This window comes from Camarhynchus parvulus, chromosome 9 (genome assembly GCF_901933205.1).
Source record: "Camarhynchus parvulus chromosome 9, STF_HiC, whole genome shotgun sequence".
NCBI classification, from domain to species: domain Eukaryota; kingdom Metazoa; phylum Chordata; class Aves; order Passeriformes; family Thraupidae; genus Camarhynchus; species Camarhynchus parvulus.
The window spans coordinates 2728022-2747353 of record NC_044579.1 but is presented as its reverse complement, the minus strand read 5'-3'; positions in this window follow the sequence as shown (position 1 = coordinate 2747353).

The following is a 19332-nucleotide window of genomic DNA, read 5'->3' as shown; positions in this document are numbered from 1 at the left end:
TTTGTGCAGGAAATGCTCCAAAGAATGGATAAGCACTTAAATATGTCGCAGTGCTTCACAGCCATGTTTAAATACTGAGAAATCTCACCTTAGACAACCCCAGAGAGGACATGCAAACACCTCTGTGTAATACTGAGGAATGATGATAGGCTCTACAAAATTAACAGGCACAGGGAAAGGCCAGGGGATCCCTCCTGTGCAAAGGGGAGCAGCGTAGGAACAAGCAGAGCTGCAGGGGAGGAAGAGACATCATCTAAATCTAGTGTGGTCAAAAAAAAGATTTGTGCTCGGGGTTTTGGATCCTGGAGAAGCCAGGCTGCTCCAGAGCTCCTCATCTTCTCAATCTCTGCATAAACACTTTTCCATAAGCAGCACTCTTGTTTCACTGAGCAATAGCAGCAAATCATTGCATTTCTAAGAATTCTGAAAAATAAAGTTCCCAGGCTTTCCCAGCTGTAAAACCCTCAGAAAGGCTTCTCTTCCCTTTTCTGCACTCGGGTTTCTCTGGCAGAAGTGTGGCTGTTACACAGCAATTTTCTTTCCATGTTTTTAAAGTGGCTGATTTTAATTTGGATGTATTTTCCCCTGCAAATCCTCTCAGTCAATATGGAATTACATAAAGCAGCTTTTTGAAGAGAAATTGTATCTGGAGAAGCTTCCACTCTGTGTGTGTGTGTATTTTACACAAACTATTTATTTTTTATGTCTTGGTGGCACTATCATTTTTGATGACCTGTGCTCTACCAGACTGACCTCAAAGACATAAAATGAAAAAAAATGATGTAATAGTTTTGATCCTTCCACATCAAGAGTGCTGCTTGCAAATAAGGACAGGGTGGACAAAGTTTACTTGGATGATGGAAAGAAAGTAATTTTTTTCTTATCCCCAAAAAGCTGAAAATAGGTTGAAGTGACTTAGAAATGCATTTCCTTCATATAAGTGTAAAATGCATATAGTGTATTTTACAATTTCTTCCCATTAAGAAAGGGAAGAAATTGTAACATTTATAATAAAAAGAGATTTGTGTAGGTTTATCTGGAAAGGGCAGTAAAATTTCCAATCATGGGTGACTGTCAAATGCTCTTCCATAAGGGATCATCGATCTTGAATAGAAGGTGAATTCTTTGCATGTGCAACACAAAACCTGAAATAAAATACAATTATTGGCCTCAGCCCTCCATTATTCTCAAAAAGGTAAAAGTACTGTGTAAGCTGGGAAAGCTCCCAGACACATTCTTAGAAAAATGAGGTGGTTTAGGTGTCCTCCACCAGGAAGCATTATTGATAATGCAAACGAAAATATTCCAGAGTCCCACATATCAATTTTGATTTTCTGAGATCATGGCTGCAGTAACTGACAGTGGAAATTAAATATTCAGCTTTGTTTTCTGTCAGAAAACAAAGCTGCCCTGGTGCCTATGAAACAGCACCTCCAAGAGAACTTTTGGGCTGGACTGACCATTAATCAGTTTATGTTCTGAATAATGAGCATTCATCTCATTCAGGATTTTTATCTTGTTTTATCTGCCCCAGATGTTTGAGTCAGGTTTCTCTGGCCCCATGCCCATGGCAGCCTGTTCTGGGACATGGCACAGCTGAAATGGTCAAGAAGGAGCAGAACCCTGTGTAAAACTGCTTTTACACTTTCCAGAGCTCTTGCTGCCCTGAAGACATTCCTGTCTGCTCCTTCAGAATGTTTTCCATATTTTCTGTCTCATGACTGAAACAATTCAAAATCAAGAGGATGTGCAATAATGCCAATCATTTATTTGGGCTTTGTCTTTTTTGCCGTGAAACACATTAACCATTGTGGGGTGGTTTTGAAGAATAAGCACACACTTTTACTGAGCCGTTTAATTTTTTTTAACATCCAAACATCCAAACCTGAATCCATTAGTGTCTCTATTGGTAGACTCATAAATCTTTATCTGAATGAAAGTTCCTCCACTGTTTTTTCCAGTTGGCTCCATGTGCTGGCTTATTTCCATGCTGAACATCTGCACACATTCGTGCTATCACTTAAACCTTCAAGACAAAGTTTACTTTGGATTTAAAGAATCTTTTTGATGCCATTCATTCACACATAACAGCAACAGCATAGTTCCCAATTATTTTTTAATATATATATACGAGGGAAAAAAATGTTTTATCTACCTTGTAAAGCTTCAGACTGGCAGGAAGTTTAAAAGAAAAAATGTCTTTGTTCTGATTTATGAGAAATCACAAGTAATACAGATTCCCCCCTGGGGATATTTCTGTGAAGTGGAACCACATGGGGATTGAGCTCCCTCCTGGTGTGCCCTGACTGTCCTGTGGGTGCTGTTACAATTTGGGGCACAGCAGCTCAGGAGCCTGAGCTAAAGCAAGCACGAGGATTCATTGCAGAAGAGAAGTGCAGAATATTTGCTGAGTAAGCCAGGACTTCTTGCATTATGCCAGGGATTTAGAGGGACAAAAAAATCCACCCCAGCAGCAAATCTTGGGGCACTCCACATTAACCTCTCTGTATCTCAAGAATTAGAACTTTCTTCTCCTTCTTTCTTCTTTCTTCTTTCCCTATCTCACCAATGCATTTTAATCCATGGCAGAAAATTGCCTTTTACCCTGCAGTTTTCAAATTTCCCTAATAGGCTTTGGGGATGGATTGGGTCAAAAGCCTTCTAAAACCAGCACTAGGTGATCTCCTTCAGATTGCTTTTATTCTGTGGACCTTCCTGATGGCACTCAACAGATCTGTGGGGCAAGATTTTGAACGAGTCCAAAGGGAGGGTGAGGATTTGCCCCTCTTTCCCCACTTTGTAGATATTCTGGAGTTAAATATTCACACTGATCAGCCCATCTGAGACTCTGAACTCGACATAGCAGCAGCTGCTTGTCGATAATTTAGACAGGAGGAAGTCTGAGAATGCCCAACATAGAATTACCCTCTTTGTGGAAGGACAGATTCACATCTCGGTGAAATAGATGGACAGGGGCCGGCTCTGAAGTGCTGCTGTGAATTTCAGTAGCTTAAAAAATCCTGGTTGTATCCTTTGGGAGACTATTTTAGGAGAGAAAAGCGTTGTGCAGCACATAATCTGCTACTGAAGTTGTGCTCTACGAGCCAGGACAGCCCCAGCTCCCGCCTGGGAGCTGAATAACCTGAGTTGTGTTCCTTGTGTTCTAACAATTCCTGAGCTGCTGTATTCCCACTGAGGTGCATGAAAGAAAAGGATTCTTCCTCCTTCTTCTTTTCAAGCTGAGCTAAAAGCTTTTTTTCCTTGGAGTGCTTTGAGGGAAGGTAGGGGAAGGTGGGTGTTGCATCAGCTGAGGAGGAAAGCACACAAAACATGGAAAAGCTCCTCAGCACCAGGGAGAGTTAAAGGGTAGCTGGGGGAGAACCCTAAAATCTTGGGGAATGTTAAGAGCAGAATAAACAGTCTTAGTGATGTAAATTCAACTAAATCATCTCCAAATGTGACTCTCAGTAATTTGCTCTAAATCTAAAGATTTGGGGTCCCGGTTTGGGTTTGTATGGCGGGATGGTCTCATCTGTCACGCCACAAACCCCTAGAACTGGTTTCATCCCATTACCTGCATTTCTGAGGGAAAGAATCAGGATCCAGCCTCGAATCTTTGCCAGGTTTGAGTTTTCCTTTATCACATGGGAGGCTGGCAGGTGGTGGGCTCAAAAGCAAACCACAAGGAGGTTTTCCACGACTCGTGGCATTTTTCACACGGATCTGGCGCCTGATGTTCTGGACTCCAAATGTTTACAAGGTTGCAAAAAGTGCTCAGATCAATTCAAGGAAGAGAAACTCTGGGGGGGCAATAGGAGACAAAAACATCACCTTTTACTGAGATTCAGGCTTTTGTTGCTAGAAAGTTTTACCTGTGTAATTCTGTGCTTGGCCTGCTCTTTTACTTCTGCAAATTTCCCCAACATTTGGCAAGAGCCCAGAGGAGGCACCAGGATGATCAGAGGGATGGAGCAGCTCTGGTGGGGGGAAAGGCTGGAGAACTGGGGTTGTTCAGCCTAGAAAAGAGAAGGCTCTGGGGAGACTTTATGTGGGTTCTTCTGAAGCAGGGCCCAAAATAAGGGTGGAGAGGGAATTTTTTAAGGACATGGAGTGATTGGGCAAGGGAGAATGACTTTAAACAAAGAGAGGAGAGGTTTAGGTGGGATATTGGGAATTAGGAATTGTTCCCTGTGAGGGTGGGCAGGCCCTGGCACAGCTGCCCCTGGATCCCTGAAATGTCCAAGTCCAGGTTGGACATTGGGGCTGGAGCAGCCTGGGACAGTGGGAAGTGTCCCTGCCATGGCATGGATGGGCTTTCAGCTCCCTTCCAACCCAAACCATCCCGTAATTTTATAATTTGCTGATTTGCCTTGGTTCAGATTCAGCGTGGCCATTCTTGAATATTCTTTATTCAATGGAAACTGCTAATCCTCCTCTGCAATTAGCACATCTCTTTAGTCAGAGTGGGAAAGTAACTCTGGGTCACTTCACTGCCTGAGGTGCTCAGTCCTGTAGGAACAAATCTGCTCAGTTTAGCTGTGGTGTACTTAGAAAACGTGCAATGGAAAACCTGAAAATATTGATTTGGTTTAGAAGTTTGCCAGAAAAATAAATAGGTTGGGTATAAACTATCAAAAAACCTGCCATTTTTTGGGTGAGCTGTTCAGTGTTTACATCCTAAGGTTATGCTAATGGCTGATATATTTTTAATTATTTTATTTTTATTGTTTTATTTTCATTATTTTAATACTTTTGATTTTTCTGTTTACTTTTATTCTTTTTCCTACCTGAATTTCCTGGCTAGCAAACACTGACGGTGGCTTTCAAAGTGAGCCAAAACTGGGTGTGAAAAATACTGCGCTGTATAATCACAAGTGAAAATGAGTCTGAGGGAAGTGGTTTTCCAGGATTTCAGGGTCTTCCCAGACAAGCTGCAGCCAGGAGCTGAGCACAGCTCCGTGGTGATGTGCATTGCTTAAGGGCAACAGCACAACCTGGTGGTTTCTGGTTATTCCAATGCATTGGGATCTGCGCAGGAATTTCCCTTCCCCAGAACCCAGCTCGTTGCCTGCACAGAGCTGAAACCTGCTTTCATTAATTCATTTGTAAGGTTCCATTTTACCCGAGGTTTTCAGAATAAATAGAAAACAGCAGACTGCAAGGGCATATGCAAAAAAGATGAAGCAACAGGTCCTTCCCAACTTCCCTGATTCTGAAACCTCAGGGTGCTGGATATATCTGAATTTTGCTTTCAAGATAATAACTAGAGGGATATAACTGAGAAAAAAAATCTTGCAATATGTACTATGCAAATTTTGGGGAAAAAAACTAAAAAAAGGACAAAGGGAAAGTGTGAGCAGAAAAAATTGGGTGTTTGCCTTGCTTTTTCCATTATGACAAAGCCAAGCAAGGTATATAATGCATTTACATAGACTGAATATTCAGACACCAATAATAATATTTATTCTCTTTCTTGTGTGTCTTCAGGGTAAGTGGCATTGGTCAAAGTGTAACTTCTGAGGTGGCAGTGAAATGAAACGGGTAGCAAATTGCTCAGAGAATTTTCAAATAAAATTAATCACATTTTCTGTTTCGCTTGGTTGTGAAGCGCAGGCTGTGTGATTGCCAGCAGTGCAGATGTGGGTGCTGAAAAAAACATCTTGCAAACTACATGTTCAGTTCATTTTCTGATCATGTAGGATGGGACAAAAACCACTGACTGTGACTAGAGAGGGGTTTGCCATCCAGTGCTGATGCTGCTCCCGACACTGGGCAAGGAATAATAGAGTTATAGAATGGTTTGGGTTTGAAGGCCCCTTTAATTTCATCCAGTTCCACCCCAGCCATGTGCAGGGACTCCTTCCACCACCCTGGGTTGCTCCAAACCCCATCCAGCCTGGCCTTGGACACTTCCAGAGACTGGGAGTCCCTGAGTTAAGCTCAGTCCTGCTTAATTTCATACAAAGAACCTTTGATTTCACCTGTGTGGCTTTGGAGCTGAGGGCAAAGGGATTTTCAAAGCCACTGGAGGACTGAAGTGCTTTGGGGCACAAGGCTCATTGTTTTTATGCAGTGAATATTCCTATAGGATTGTCTCCACACGGGAATGCTGAGGTGTCTCAATGCTTCCTCTTTGTCCTTTAGCCCAGTCCATGGCTGAGGAATGACTCACAATCACTCTCAAGAAAGCGCTGGAGTCCACTGCAGGTGTGTGTGATTCATGCATTTAAACTGACTCTAAAGCTTTCTCTAACATTATTGTGACCCAATGTGTACAAATCCTGCTGAAATTCATGAAAATGCTTGTTATTCTCCTTTGGTTTGTTACAGAGGAAACACATTGTTATGTAAACAGGACAAAATACTCTGAACTGCAGTGAGGATAGTTCTGAGAAATTGTACAAAGAGCTTTGGAAAAGTGTAGGATGGGAAGGAAGGAAGGAAGGAAGGAAGGAAGGAAGGAAGGAAGGAAGGAAGGAAGGAAGGAAGGAAGGAAGGAAGGAAGGAAGGAAGGAAGGAAGGAAGGAAGGAAGGAAATTGTCTTCTTTTCCTTGAGTGCTGAAGTAGAAGACAAAATGATCAAAGACCAAATGCTGCTGTTCCCTATATCCCACTGAGGCAGTTCCTGAATCCCTCTGGAGCAGCCATGGGAAGGATGTTGAGCTGTGCCTCAGCTAACCATAACCATGGACAGAGACCAAACCCCTGAGATGGAAGCTGTCCCAGCTTCCCACATATCCTGCTTCAGATTGGAGAAACCAGAGTATTTTTCAGAACTCTAAAAACCGTTGGCAAGCACAGGGATGTCAGGTCTCCCTGCCTGACGTGCTTTGATCACTCTGTAATTATTACCCATCAGCTCACTGATTTGTGCTTTGCTCAGGAGCAGCAGACAGTGCTGATGCCCGACTGGAGAAGCTCAGATTAGCTGGGTTGAGCTGACATCTCCTCCTGCCATGGGTGCTGGGTGGTGCCTGGGGCAGCACTGACAGGGTTAATTCTCTACTCTCCTTCCCCTGCTGTTTCACAAAGTTATTCCACATTTTCATGTTAGCACAAAGGATTGCCAGGAATAACTTAATGTACTACCAGGGACATCTTCCTGTCATGTAATCACTAAGGTTGGAAAAACCCTTCAAGATGCTGGAGTCCAACCCTTCCCGTTGCCACATTATGTCACAGTAGAAGCTGGCTTGTACTGAGCATTAATCTGATTATAAATAATAAAACCCAGCCCAGTTCCATAATCTGACCCCTGGGCTGACTGGCAGGGGCTTCACCCAAAAACATCTTTCCCAAGGTGCAAGCATTTCACTGGTGCAGCACCTGGGGGGTGTAAAGATCAGACCAATGAGCTGTCCACACCCAGGAGGTTTGAATTGCCTATAAAAGCAAGCTCAGAACAATCAAACATGCTGTTTGCTGGCGACCAGCAGAGGTTTGTCAGGGTCCTGTCCCTGATGCTAGACTGCCGTGGGAACACGTGGTGACCCCGATGTGATGAAGAACAGTCCACAAATTGTCCTGCAGGAAGAGTGGAGGGAGACACAGGGCAGTGCCTGCAGAGCCTGTCCCCACAGTGAAAAGCTGGAAAAAGACAGGGGCAAGTAGACCCCACCCTGCAGAAAAAAAGTGCAAAAATTACAGCCAAAGGGCTCTATAAATCAAAAGCTTGAAAAAAATTCAGAGGAGAGCCAACTCTGCAACAAAACCTGCAAAAATTACAGTCAAAGGGCTGTGTAAAACCAAAAAACTGGAGAAGCTGAACATACAATAAAAACCCCACAGAAGATATGGGGGGCTTTATCTCTGTGCAAGACCACGCAGTTCTAAAGGAATGGAAACTTCTTGAGGAATGGGACTTAGATTATGATGAAAAAGCATTATCAGCGTTAACAGTATGAGCTAAAAACCACAACCTCTGAGAAGATAGCCACGCCTCCAGCTGGCATGGCCCCGCCCCATGCCAACCTCTGAGCGCACAGCCACGCCTCCAGTGGGTGTGGCTTCTCACCATGCCAACCTCTGAGAACACAGCCACGCCTCCAGTAGGCATGGCCCCACCCCCATGCCAACTTTTGAGAGCACAGCCACGCCTCCAGTGGGTGTGGCCTCTCCGCATGCCAGCCTCTGAGAACACAGACGACGCCTCCAGCAGGCATGGCCCCACCCCCTTGCCAAATTTTGAGAGCACAGCCACGCCTCCAGTGGGTATGGCTTCTCAGCATGCCAGCCTCTGAGAACACAGCCACGCCTCCAGCAGGCATGGCCCCACCCCCATGCCAACTTTTGAGAGCACAGCCACGCCTCCAGCGGGCATGGCCCCGCCCCATGCCAACCTCTGAGCATACAGCCACGCCTCCAGTGGGTGTGGCCTCTCCCCATGACAACCTCTGAGCACACAGCCACGCCTCCAGTGGGTGTGGCCTCTCCCTCAACACTGCCTCCACTGGCGGCTCTGGGAATGACATCCTCACGAGCTGCTGATGTCAAACCCGGAAGCAGAGCCGCTCCAACGCCTCGGCCCATCCTGTCACCACCACAGCCCCTCAGAGCCTTGCAACATCTCCAGACATCGACAGTAAGTTTGCCAGAGCGTGGGGAAAGCCCCTGCAGGGCATAAAATGCATCCAGGAGTGTTATAGCATTTGTAAAGAAGGCTGCCCAAAAAAATGGCATTGCCGCGTAGCACGGTCACCTCTCAGCAGCAGGAGCAGGCCACCCTCTCACCCGTGGCTCCCTAAGAATGGGCAGTGAAGAGGGAAACAAAAATAATCTAACAGCTCCAGCTAAAGCAGTGCCAGCAAAAGCAACGCCAAGTTCTACCCCTCAAACATCAACAAAGCTTCACAGCCTCTACTTCTTCAACTGTACAAAGGTTCTCATATTCCTTGGGCTCTAATAGACTAATTACATGTGCTAACGGTAAAACTGTAGAAAGGGTGTCACACAAGGTTTGTAAAAATACACAAATGTTTATTAAATATGCCCAAGAATTCATAGTACAATATTTATTATTGTTGTTTGTAAAATCAAAATTAACAAGCCTCTGATAGCTGATTCTATTACAGTTACTGAGAAAGTATTACGTTTCTCTCTCAAGTATGGGCTACTGTGTATTAAAAATATCCTAGAATGTGTGTTAGGAAGTTTATTCATGATCCTTCTATCATTACTTCTTGCAATGCTACTAGATCAGCTTAGAAAACTCAAAGGATTTACTTGTTCTAACATTCTAGATCTGTTAAGGCATACACATACACGTTAATTTAGTAATGTCAAAAGCAAATTCCAGTTGCAAAGTTTTTCAACTGAGAATTTGCCACCTGTCATCATTTTAAAAACTAAAGTCACCTATTGAAGTCAATAACAAATTTCTAACTACTAACAAAAGAAATAAAAGTATATTACTTGCACTGTTACCATAATAACTGAAAGATTAAAATGCCTATATTTCTTTAATTATTCATAAGTTGTTCATGTTGAATTTGTTGGTACCCAAGTGCCACACCCACACATTTTTTGAACATTTCAGGGATGGTTCCATTGCCTTTCACCCTTTCACTGAGGAAATCTTCCCTATTGTCCAGTCAAACCTCCCCTGGGCCATTGGAGGCCGTTCCCTCTGGTCCTGTCATTCTCACCGGAAAGACAAGACCCACCTGGCTGTGGCCCCCTTTCAGGTACTTGGAGAGAGAAAAATGTTGACAAATTAATGTCAAACACCTACTCAGAAAACAACCTTTTCCTTTATCCCAGTTTTCCTGCTGGGATAAAGGAAAATTCTCATGTTTCCATGCTAAATTGAGGGATAATAGAAAGGGTCTGCGCTGTGTTTGCCCCAAAAGTGAAAGCTGCTTTCAGGACACACAGATGGTGAATCATCCTTTACCCAGAGGAGTACAAATTCTGTCCTACAAATTCACTGTGTTCCCATATTTGTCCACCAAATTGTGTTCTCACTGCTGTAAATTTTGTATTAAATTATTTAGGTCAGCTTAAATTTGGAAAGCAACAAAACGAGCACCAATTTTTTTTGCCTCATTTACATGTCTGTGGTTGCTGTAACACAGTTTGCTTCCTAAATTAAAGTGATGCAAGCAGTCTGCCAAGGAAATGCACGGCAATATTTTTTGGTTATATTTTTGAAAAGCTGGTTGTAACTCTCAGTCATTAGCCCAAAAATAGGTGGACACGTGGAGACTAAAAATTCAGATTTCTTCCAGCATGCACTGGATCTGTGGATGCTCTGGTTTGAAGTTTCATAATTTTCCTGTGAATGAAGAGCATTTTGAGTGTTTGCTTAATGGTTTAAGCATGTCAGTGTCTGTGATCCTGTGATTAAGGCCTGCCTAATGGCAGGTATTGTCAGGATCCAGGGGATCACATTAAAAGCCATTAATAGCTCCATGCTGTGCTCTGACATGATGCAGTCCAGCAGCTGCCCCGTGGAGAAACACTCCAGGCATCGTGTCAAAGGGACACAATGCTAATAACTGGGTTAGGATGGGTTTATTTCATCCTGATGGTGCCAGAGCCCTTCCTGTGCCTTTGGACGGGCTCCTCCTCAAGGCCTGCCCTCATCCCACCTCTTGTTTTTACTGCTGCCGAGATTCCAGCTCCTGCCAAAAGCTCCAGACCCCATTTCTGGCTGGCTCTGTCCCAGGCAAACACCTCTCAGTTCCTCAGGGCTTCCCATAAACATTTCCACACAACTCTGTCAGCTCCTGCTGCCTGACATTCCTCTGGGAATGCCCTGTGTGGGCTGACAGAAGTTGCTTTGTGGGTTTCCCTGGCTGGGTCCCACCTTTCTGCTCCCACCAGATGCCCCTTGTCACAAATGGGAAGGTTTTTTCCCCTGAGGCTCCTCGTAGCTGATCTTCCTTGCATGAATCCAGCTATGGAGTGACCCAGCACAGCTTTCCAAGCAAAAGGTTCTGGTGGTGTTAGCACTGCAGGCCTTCTGCTTTCTTTTTATTTATTTATATTTTTAAAAAAATTTGTATTTTTTTCTCCTACTCTGGAGAACCTCTGTGCTGATCCCAAAGACTGAATCGCCATTTCTCGTGCACCAGATGCTCAGCACAAACTAAATTCCCCCTGCCCAGGCACACGTCATGGTAACACCTGTCTCAGCATTAGCTGGAAATCATTTGCATGGTGACACTCCGGGGTCACCTAAGCACAGAGGGACAATGGTTTGAGAAGCACAGAAAGAGCTGCATCCATTCCCTTTGGTCAAACATCTTGTTTCCTGTCTGTTCTGGTTTAATTATCCCAGCAACATTTGATAAATTTTACTCCTTGCCCATCTTCTCTGGAATAGCTTCCAGGTTTCTCTGTAAAACACTCAGATTCAGGCCCTTTCCTATCTCATGCACCAATACCTAATTTTCACACAGGTTTTTATTGATTGCTTTTCTTGGTGTTATTTTATTTTGCTGTTTTACGGCTGCTGTTAACATTTACTAGAGGAATTAATTTTCACTCTGCGTGGAAGGACATCACTGCAGATATTTTGGCAACATGAATTGTGACTAAAATTTGGGGACAGGGGTGTGGAATAAAAGGAAGAGGAGAGGAAAGGCAGCAAAGGAGGGTGAGCAAATTGCTTTTCCCTTTTCAATGGTTAAATCCTAACCACTGGTAAATGGCCTTTCAGTGGGGAGGGCAGCTCATTTGTGATACAGGTACAAATGGGCTCAATCAGAGAAACAGCCCCACAGGCACTTCCAATTCTTTGTGTGACATTCAAACCGTCCAATGTTTTCAGCAGCTGATGATGGGATTTAACTTTTTTTTTTTTCCTTTTGCGTGAACACAAAAATTAAAATCATTTGAACGCTTTCGCCGAGCGGGTCCTCGCCATCGTGCTTTATTCCTCCAGGGGCTCTGGGAAATAGACTGAGAGTCTTCGCCAGCCTGAATGATGCTGTGGCTCTGTTTTATGGAAGCTGAGGGAAGGCAGTCCATGTGAAACTCAGCAGCACCCACCCAACCACCTGTGGGCTTTCTCCAGCATGAGCGAGGTGTAGCTTTGGCAGAAATGAAGGCACAGGGCTTGTGCCATGAGGTTCCATCCCTGCTTTCCAAATCCATTTCCAGTCAGAACCCTCACTGCAGCCCTCATTGGGGCTGATTATTGTGCACGCAAGATTCACAGCTGTGCTGGTGGCTCCAACAAGAAGCACTGGCAGGTCCTGGCCGGGCTGATCCCAAGTGGTTTTCCTTCCCCAGGGGGTGGCTGCCGGCTAAGGAGCACAGGAATATTCTGCATAACATCTTTTGGTTATTGCCTGTAGTGACTTCTAGAAAATGCAGCCTCTGAATCCCATGGGCTGACTTCTGTTTGCTGTGGGGAATGGATGGAAATGATGCTTTTAGTCAAGATTACCATCAAAAGGTCCTTATTTTTGGTGTTGTATTGAGAGAAAAACTAGAAAACTGCAGCTATAACAGTGGGGTATTTAAAACAAAGCAAAAAGCATGGTGGTGTCCCTAACTTTTGGGTGTCTGAACGCAATCCAGTATTTTCTTATGATCTTGGGCACATCTTTCAATTTCACAGGCTCCTTGGTCTGACAACTTAAACAGAAAGTCTTTCAGGCCCTGGACTCTATTCATGCATTTTGTGCTGAGCCTGCCTCCAGGCAAAAGGGAGAAAATGAGCAGAGAATCAGGAACAATCCTGCAGCCACTAAAAGTCCTCTCCCCAGCCGAGGTCCATGAGCTCTGCCAGGTTCTCCAGCACTGCGCTGAAGTTTTCCCTTCCTGTTTTGACCTCCTGCAACTCCTGCTAAGGGAAAGTATGCTGCAGGATCATTTTTGGAGTTGAAATGCTCTGACATGATAGAGGGCAAGGGAATGGAAAAGTTGGTGTTTTAGGCTTGTACAGTTTCCATCGTGCAAATGGAAGTGGAAGGAAGGAAAGAGAAGTTTATGGGGTGCTTGAATCATCAGGGATCTGCATAGGGCAGGATGATCATGAGCAGAATATAATGATATTAAAGATAATTCTAACTCTTCTATAATAAAATATTTCCTAATAGTTCTACATGGATAAGCTTTGGTATCAATGTGGCCTCAATATTTCGATCTGTACCCTCAAAATCCATACTGAGCATCATATTTTGCACATCCTCTTACCTTTCACTTAATGTTATGTACTTAATATATAAACATACAGCAACACCTGAGGGAGTCTCCTGTGTTTTAGCAGGAAGCCACCTGTTCTGCCAGGGCTGTTTTTTCAAGCAGATGGCCCCATGATGGATTATCTGCTCCTTGCCCATCGTGGCGGCTTCCCGAACAATTTGCACAGATGTTTATGATGAGGTTTTCCTGCTTACACAACACTTGCACATCCACAGGACAAAGTGGCCTTCTGCTGAAAAGCCACCCAGCCTGAGAAGTTTGTTTCTGTGCTGGGGAAGAGCTTTCCCAAGCCTGTTCCCAATGGGATCTGGGCATGACCCTTTGGAAGAGTTTAGTATGTGGTGCCCCAGCAGGAACAAAATAAGAACAACCTCTCTCAGGCTCATCTGTTACACCCAAAGTTATATTTCTTTCATGAAACAGAAAAGCCAAAAAGATAAAATCTGCTGGGAATTACATAAAATGAAGGGAAAATGGCTCTGGAATATTTTTTGTAATGATGAGGAAAAATAAAATGTGTGCTGGTGTTGACCAACACATCACAGAATCATTTAGGCTGGAAAAGCCCTGTAAGATCAAGTCCAGTCACAAACCCAGCATTGCCAAGCCCACCACTAAACCATCCCCAAGTGCCACATCCACACATCTTTTAAATCCCTCCATCCCCACTCTTTTCCTCCTGCTGGAGCACAGTTCTGGGGAGGTGCAGCCCAGCTGCATGGGGGCTGCAGTGACCTCTCAAACCTCCTCTCCACAAGCTTCAGACCTACAGCATGGCACCTGAGGCTTTATCTCATGACAAACACCCAATTATTCCCACTAAAATCCGTGGTTGTGACACATTCAGGACCTGCGACCCTTTAACGGGATCGCGGACTGGGACACGCTGAATTTGTTCCCTCTGGAACTTCCCACCCGCAGGTCCCAGCAGGTCCTGGTGTTTGGATCAATTTTTTCATTCCTATTTTTACCGTGCTGGATGAAATTGGAATCTGAAAACTGCAGTGACTTAGGCTGAACCTTTGAAACTCCTTATGGCATTTCCATCAGAGATGTCATCCCTCTTGTGATTGCAGAAACTCAAAGGCAGAGAATCATGTTAGACAAAGCCTAAAATAGTGAGAATTGGGAGGACTGGTTAGAGTGTCCACTTTTCAGATACAAATTCTACTTAAGAGATTTAAATGAGCTCATTGATCCACCAAACCTCTTAATTATTCACAGAGTTTTGGTATGGGAGGGCATGAAATGGTGAATTTCAAACTGGTGTTGTTAGGTGATCATGGGATTCAAATATCTTTATTTTAAATAATTAGAGCTTTACTATCCATAGGAAAGAAACAGGAAACAGAAAGGGGAAAAAAGTCTTACAATCAATTAATTAACTGTCTGCAGAAATCTGTGAAACCTAACTTATAATTTAATTAATTTTTTTCTTGCAAGCTAAACACCAGACTGCAATAATGGCATGCAAGTCATGTTGAGTACACATTAATCATTTTTTATTTTCTTAATGGAACTTGATCCCTAAAAGATAAAAAAGATAAAATATGGAATTATGGAACTATGAATATTTGAACATTAAATAATAATAATAATAATAATAATAATAATAATAATAATAATAATAATAAATAATGTCTTTATCTTTTCACTGGCTGTATTTTCTCAGTGGGTCTGATTTCTCCAAGATATTTATACAAGTACAGACCATAATTGTGCTAATAAAGAGGAAATTATACTGATCTATAATTAGAGTAATAAGGAGAAAGGTACAGCAGATCATAAGTGAACCAATAAGGGGAAAATATAATCATGTTTAATGGCTTACATGAGTGTTAGTGTATACTGTATACTTAATAAATTGGTACCCATTTTCATGGTGTGTATCTGAAACACTTTTCCTGATATTATCAAATTACCCTTCAGATCCATTGTTGGGCACTTCTGCTGGCCCTGTAACCCCTCTGGGGTGAGGAATAAGCCGAATAATAGAATTTCAGATGCGTTTGGCCATCAGCTTCAATCATCTGTAGCAACATTTCATCCCTGTCCAGGTTTATTTAGTGTGTCCCTGGTTTAAATCCATGGATATGCAGGTGGGCAGTCTCCTAACAAGGGTGAGATTTGGAAAAAGAAACACAGAAATGGTTGAGAGGTGTAACACCACGGGGTCACTGTGTTTGGGCATGAAAAGATGCTCTGCAAGCAGGACGTGCTCGAAGGACAAGGCAATGATTTATTTCCTAATATTCACAGCAGAATAACGTGGCTGCAAGCCCCAGAGCTGAGCATCAGTAATTCCTTACTGCTGCTGCTGCTGCTGCTGCTGAGCTCCCACCTTCTGTGGGCTTTATTTTCAACCTGAAAATTTCACAGCTCGCAGCTTTGATGTGTTTTCCCTGCGACTCCTTGGGCTGCTAACTGTCCCCTTCTCAGCAATCTTCCCCCTGTCTGCAGTTTGACCTTTTGGAGCTTGTAGAGCTGGAGTTTACTTGTTTCCCTCACAGCTTTTTCTCACGGCGGGGTGGTTTGCTCAGAGGTTCGAGCCAAGGTCTCGCAGATGCTCGGCGTGGAAATCCAGCCAGGGATCAGAGAGAGAGCTGAGCCCTCCCAGGGGAGTTTACCAAGGCTGAGCTTTCGAGCAGCCTCCCCACATCTTCACAGAAATGACATCAAATATAGTTTGGATATAATTGTCTTGTTGATTTCCCTCTCAGACATTAAAAAAATAAGGATGTTTCCTACATTTACTTTTACTTTCCTCACACATGCCCACTCTTGGTGTGTGACATCCTTTACTCTGAGGTGACACCTGCAAAGATTTTCAGCCCAGTTACCCTGGCAGGAGCCCAGGTGCTGGTTTTGGACTGTGGGTGGCTTAGAAGGGCAGGACCAAATCTGGTGAATGGGATCTTCACGTGCAAGGTCAGAGAACACCTTGGGAGAGAGGCTCATGTTTTCCCCAGCAGAAACATCTGAGATATTCCTCCAGATATTTTTCTCTCTCAAAGATTTCTCAGCTCTGCTAAGTCCTGGAGATCAATGGAAAGAGAGAATTTACAAGAGCACGGAGTGACAGGACAAGGGGGGATGGCTTCAAACTGAAAGAGAGGAGGTTTAGGGGGGATTTTGGGAAGGAATTGTTCCCTGTGAGGGTGGGCAGGCCCTGGCACAGGGTGCCCAGAGCAGCTGTGGCTGCCCCTGGATCCCTGGAAGTGTCCAAGACCAGGTTGGACAGGGCTTGGAGCAGCCTGGGACAGTGGGAGGTGTCCAGGGGTGGAACTGGATGGGCTTTGAGGTCTCTTCCAACCCAAACCATCCTGGGATTCCAAGATTCTGTGATAACATGGAATGTGTGCGAGTTAGGATATTAATAATACTTAGGTAAAATCCTGAAGGGCAGTTAATTGTGAACTAAATAATAAAAAAATACTATGCTTTTATAGTACTATACACTATAGTGAACTAAATAATGAAAAATACTATATTTTTATGCATTTCCATATATATTTATATATGATACCTATTGTTCTCTAAGCTTCTTAAACTAACAAATATCAATTTTCCCCAGAGCTGAACTTTGATCAAAGGAAGGTCCAAGTGTCTGAAGAAATGAAAGCAAAGTCCCCGTGTCAATGTGACAATGATTTCACATGAAAGAACAAAAAGACACTTTCATATTTTGTGGCAATTTTTAAGAACCTTGCCCTTAATAAAAAAAAAGACATTACCTTATAAAACCTCATTAGATAGATGGAGATATTTAAAAAAAAAAGGCAAAACCCATAAGAGTATAAATACATATATGTCTGTAGGTGTACAGCATATATATATATATATATATATATATATATATATATGTAATATGTAAAATATTACATCCACTGGTTTGCACCTCCTTTTCTTCCACTCTTCCATAGAATCACTGAGAAAATGATGACTCTCCACACAATTACTGAGGGCATTAAATGTGTTTAATCTCTAATTTTTGCACAGGTATTTTTAGCAAGCTAAGGGATAACTAAAAAGAAGTCTTTCCTCTCCCAGCGCACAGTTGCAAAACTTTAATTTATATGTTAATTTTTTTAATTAAAGGGGAAAAAATATAGAATTTGGCTTGGTTTTCTTTAAAAGTACAGCATAAGAGCTGAACATTAGGCTGAAGGACAGTAGTGGAGAGGGCTGACATTTACCTGAAGACATCCAGGTAACCCCAAGCCTGAACTTGAAGTTTCCTGGTGCCTTGGAAACAGCCTGAGACAGTGGATTCACTTATCCCAGGGTCACCTTGTCAGAAAGCTCCACATTTTGCATTTAGTAAAGCAGTGCCTCGGAGCAGGAGGCTGCTCCAGGTGCCCTGGGCTCTCTGAAGAGGAGCAGGGAGGGGAAGGCACAGCCCTGACAGCAAATGAAGGAAAAAACGGACAAGGTTTGAAAACAGATGAAGCCAGAAGCAGCTTTTAGTGTTTGAGTCTCCTGCTGCCTCTCTGCTGCTCAAGGCAAAGGGGTTGAGAGCACGAGCATGGTCATAAGCATCTGAAATTTGCTTTAAGGTGGCCTCTAACAAGATTTAGGGGGTATGATTCATCCCTCTGATGTCAGAGAAATGAAGGAAGTGTGTGTCACCTGGACATGTCCCCAAATGGGCTGAGGAGGCAGCAAAGAAAGGCAGCAAATGCTGAAACATGGAGAGCTGCCTCAGTTTGAGCAGCACCATTCAGTGTTTCCTGCACTTGAAAGGTTTGGATCAGCAAGAGGTGTCACCAGAAATAATTCAGAATGAATTTTAGTATTATTTTAAAAATGTATTTGTTAAAATTTCATTATTAAGAATTTTATTATTAAATATTTTATGTAATTACTATTAATATATTTTCATATATTTTCATATATTACATTATATTATATTACATTATATTACATTATATTATATCATATCATATATCATATTATATTATTAAATATTATATTATTAAATATTATTAAATATTGCTATTACACTGCTGAATTAACAATCTTGGTTAAGAATTCTGAAATCCCACTGTATTGGACAGTTCCATGCTGAAAGTTTAGGGATTTTTTTCATAGAATTATGGAATCCTCAAAAGGCCTGGGTTGAAGGGATCCTAAAAATCAGCCAGTCCCAACCCCTGCCATGGTGGTTTAGGTTTAGAGTGGGACATATTCTCTCCAGTGAACATATCTATGTAAAATACCTGTGGAAAGTCTGATCATAAAGGACGTGGTAAAATTACCAGAAGAAATTAAATAATCCTGCTTTTTTGAACTTTCCTCTGTTAAAACACTAATTCCCATGCTGGCTTTAAAAACCCCACTTGTAATCTCCATATTAAGGTCTATAAACTTCATCCTTAACTTTTTATTTCTGCTTTATGCCTGTTCTGTGCGTTGCCAAATATTGCTTTTGTGTAATTGAAACAGAGTTGTAGTTTGATTATCAAACAGGGAAGGTAATTGTGTTCGGCTCTAAAGGGGGAAGCAAATGTGGACAGCAGGAAAAAAAAGGCTTAAATTGTGGAAAAATTGCTTTCCTTTTTTTTTTTTTTCTTCAGAGCAGAGCTAGAGAGCAGATGCTGCTGGGGGACAGCAGTTCCAGCTCCAAGGGGTGACTTTGTTGTTCCATGGGGTAGCTCAGGGAAGGGGGTTTGACAAGAGAGTTTGTATGGGTGATGGATGGAATTTTTTCTTTTCCCCACCCCTGTATTTTCATTTGTACCCTGCAGAACTGCTGCACTTTAATGCTCTGTTGTAGGACACGTCCCCCAGCCGTGGTTCAGCCTGGTTTTGCACCTGCAGCGTGGAATTCTGGTGGGAACAATGCTCAGGAGCCTCAGGAAAAAGGAGGATATCAGGTGTGCTCAGCACCACGGGTAACTTCCTGTTTGAGGCTTAAGAAAAGAGAGCAAGCAGCATGTGACACCACACTGGTCCCATTTTTAACCCTAAAATCAGAAGGGGACAATGCAGATCTGTGCCGCAGCCTGGATGGGCAGGAGCCAAGTGATGCAGCTGATGCACGGGGCACATTCCTGTTTTATGTGCCACAGCAGTTAAAACCAATAATAAATACTTATTTACAAAGAAAATACTTATTTACAAAGAAAATCTGAGTTTTGAGTACAGAAAAAAGAAAAAATTACAGGTGAGAGTGCT